We start from the raw sequence: 4207 nt of genomic DNA on the forward strand, positions 1-4207 counted from the left end.
TTCTCTGTTTCAATAAACGAATTTACAAAAAAAAAAAGAAGGAAGATTGATAAGAGAAAGAGAACTTAAATAAGATAAATCTATTTCCCCCATTTATTTTTTTACGTTGTCTGGGATGTTAATACCCAGAGAAGTAGGGAGAACACATAAAAAATTACTTTGATAGTTTGAACTTTGCTCCCGCCTTTTTTTTTTTTTGTTCACATGTGAGATTTGAATGGATATGGTGATCATGTTAGATCCTATTGAAGTTTATATAAGAGATGGGAGCACAAAAAACAAATGGTATTAATTTGTGTTTAAAAAGTAGAATTCACTAAGGAAGATTTTACAAGTACACAGTGATGAGGGGGTGGAAGGCTTTGGGTTTTTTTTTTTTTTTTTAGAAATGTAATCAGAGTTGACACACATAATAGTGAGGAGGTATTAAGGAGAAACATAATGGGTTGTAATGAAGTTGTATAAATCACCATGATTGAATATATGCAAGTGAAGGATAGGTGAAGGCTTGGAGGTGGGATATAGGTGTGGGGAGGGGGGGGGGGCCCAAGAGGGTTTTTTTTTCTGTTTTAACACTTTGAATGGATTTTGGTTGAAGGTGTTTGAAATTATTAAAGTTTCCTATAGGTGATGGATACACAAGAAATGTAATAAGAATTGTTTAAAATGTTTTGAACTCACTAATGCTATATACACAGGAGGTTTTGAGGGGTAGGGTTGTTGGGATATGTGGAGGTTTTGGGGTGGGATATAGGTGGGGGGGCACAAGGGATTTTTTTTTATTTTTTCCCTTCACAGTGGGAATCGCGTGGATCTGGTGAAGGCATCAGATCATATAGAAGTTTTGTATAAGAGATGGGAACATAAAAACATGTAATAATATGTGTTTAAGATTCAAAATCCACTAATGTTGAATACATAAGTATACACGAATGATGGGGAGGGTTTTTTTTTTGGGGGGGGGGAGTGTGGATATAGCCATTATATATTTTAGGAATATAGAACTTTTCCGGAAGGAATTTTCTGTCAATAAATGAAAGATGGAGTTGAAAATAAATGGTTCAGAAAGGTTGGAGAGGGAGGATTGGGAACCTCACCCTGGGAGCATACCTGGGCTATACCCCCAGTAGGCTTGCACGCACAAGGGGGGTAGGAGGCGTGCTTTATACTTTGTGTACTTTTAGTATTATTAAGACCTTTTCTTTAGAGGTTTTTTTTTTACGTGTCTTCTTTCTCTTTTTTTTTTTTTTGGGGATCCAATGGCTAATGTAAAAATTATCTCATTCAATGTAAGAGAAATTAATATACCGGAAAAAAGATATATGCTTTCCAATGAACTAAGACGATTACAAGCTGATATAGCATTTATCCAAAACACACATTTCCGAGAGAATAAGGTTCCAATCTTAAGAAATAAATATTACTCTATAGGCTACCATTCAGTTAACAGAACTTCAAAACCAAAGGGAACGTCTATCTTTATTTCAAATAAACTTGCTTGGAAGCAAAAAGACAAGGAAGGGAGATATGTACTGGTGAAGGGGACAATAGAGCGGACTAAGGTAACATCGGGTTCTATTTATGTGCCCAACTCCCAACAGAATGTTTTCCTAACTCAGACTTTAAAGATCTTGGTCGAAACAGAGATACCCCTAAAAAGAGCGGCATGGTGTTTTGACTCATTACCAATGGAACTAAAGACACATCCAACTATTGGCAACACCTTAAAAATAATTTCACAGGTTGGTCCTCAGATCCTGGGTCAAATTAATAGATCTTTTGGGGAATCCCCTGTTTCCAGTGGGTCTCGAGAAACGCCCCTTTGGACGTATGCGGGAAGATGGGAGGTTTCAGGCGTCACATTTTTTGAGGGAAAATAGATGGCCCACGATAGAGAAATTGACGGACAGGGGGGATATTTTTGGGCTCACATTTTGGAGCGCTTTGCAGTTACATCATTTTCTACAATCAATAGCTAATCCTTCAGAATATGGAAGACAACTGACCCCTTTTGAAAAATACTGCTCAGATTCAGGTGCTATAGCTCATGCCCTGTCAAAAATGTATAATCTTTTCGTAGTACCCCAGGAACAATCTAAAATATTGGATTTTGATAAATGGGAGAAGGAAATGAAGTGCACTTTTTCATCCGAACAATGCCAACGGATAATAGAACGAGCTTTCAACTCAATGCGCACTAAAATTCAAGAGACAAATTATAAAATACTGACAAGATGGTATTATACCCCAGATAAATTACATAGGATCTATTCTACTGTGTCAGATCATTGTTGGCATTGCCAGGAGGAACAGGGCACAATAATGCATATATTTTGGACGTGCCCAAAGATAAAGATTTATTGGGAAGAGGTTAAAAAAAAATCATACAGAAATTTAATGAGGTAGAGGTCGAGATTCTAATAGATTTCATTTTTTTCCTCCCACAGTTAACAGAAACCTCAACTAGGAAATATAGGAGATTGATAATACATCACTTATTAAATGCAGCAAGAGCATGTTTCCTGAGGGGATGGAAAAAAGAAACAGCACCAACAGAAAAAGATTGGATAAACAAGGTAGAAGAAATAAATAGGATGGAAGATCTGATACTAACAGCAAGGCAGTATAGAGAGAGATATAATCAGACCTGGGAAATATGGGACATGTTTATTCTCTCGGAAGAGGGAAGGAATCTTATGGGATAAGAGCCTTGAAGTGGATAGACAGTGCCATTGGATTTATTTTTCTCTTCTTTTCTTTCTTTCTCTTTTTTCTTTTTGTTTGTTTGTATTGGGCGAATGGAAAATGTGGACGAAATGCAATTTCCTGTGATAGTGTGGAGGTAGTTTTTTGCAGTTCTGTCTGGAATTTATTCACTAATTTGGAGTAGAGGGTCTCTAGGCTGCTATCTAAGTCCTGTTTTGTGAGAGGGGAGTACTCACAGTTTGATGCAGAGCTTGCAGCATGCTGAGGAGGCTCTGCTATGGAAGACATGGTGGCTGGGGCTGCTGTTGGAGAGGAGGGTGGGGACTCGGCGCCATGTTCAGCCATGCTGAATTTTTCTTGCGACCTTAGGAGGTAATGTGTGAGAGTTTTCTGGGGTCCCTTCCGCAGTTTTTTCTTTGTGGTAGGCATAAACGGTGAGCGGGAGACCTGGGGAGTGTATGATGCTGGAAGCGGTGTTCGCCTGACACTGTATGACAGCTTTAAGTCCTGTGCGGAGCGGAGCTCAAATCAGAAGTAGCCACTCTGCTCCATGCCGCGCATGCGCCCACCCACTGTGTAATCTAAGCTCTTAATCCCCACCTTGTGTAAAAAGGCCCTTTGAGCCTGTCTTCTCTGATCCTCCTCTTCTTTTACTGTACCTAATCTATCTGCTGCTAGTACAGGACCCTAGAAGGTACTCTGCACATGCTCAGTTTGGTGAGTTAGAGAGTTGTTTTTTTATTTTTTTTTATTTGGAAATTTGGAAGGTGCATGTGATCAGCACAGGGTCAATCAGCACTGTCCATACAGAGAGTCAAGGGTCATGCAGCCTCATAGGACAGTCAGAGGAGAGTGAAAACTCCTCCTTCAAGCTTTACCAGTGCTTTGCCAGACACTTATAGAAGTCACAATACTGCTATATGCTGCTGAAAAAGGTATTTAGCAGTCTATATTTACTAAAGTAATTGCATTTCCACGCTCTGTGTACTGTGGGAGACCAGATATAGTGAATGCAGGGTCCTGGGTTTAGTAAAACTTTAAGCTAAAGAGTTCCCATTGAACACCCCCCCCCCCCCCCCACACACACGTTTTGTTTTTTGTTTTTGTTTTTTTTGGTCAAAACTTAAAATTGTATTATTACATATTATCTGTCCTACAGGTGATTTGGTGCCCACGAAGAATCAGTGGAAGAGTTACTTGCCATGCTCGGATAGAATGCATACTACATGGAGAATGAAACAGAAATCTCTATATGTCCTTCTATGTAGGAAAAAGAAAATGCTCCCAGTTGGTCAGTTGTGGTCTGGTGAATTAGCTATTCCTAATCGTATTATTCCTGTACCTGAAGGAACCTTCTTGGTGGAAAGAGAGAAAGATCTGTCAACATATAACTGGAACTCCTTTGGTCTTAGATATGGAAAAAGAGAGTCTGGGACAGTAAATTCTAAAGTGAAAATGTGGTATTATTGATGGATGGCAGACTATTTATTTTTCAAAGAGC

Source organism: Pelophylax lessonae (assembly GCF_965119305.1).
Source record: "Pelophylax lessonae genome assembly, chromosome: 2".
NCBI classification, from domain to species: Eukaryota; Metazoa; Chordata; class Amphibia; order Anura; family Ranidae; genus Pelophylax; species Pelophylax lessonae.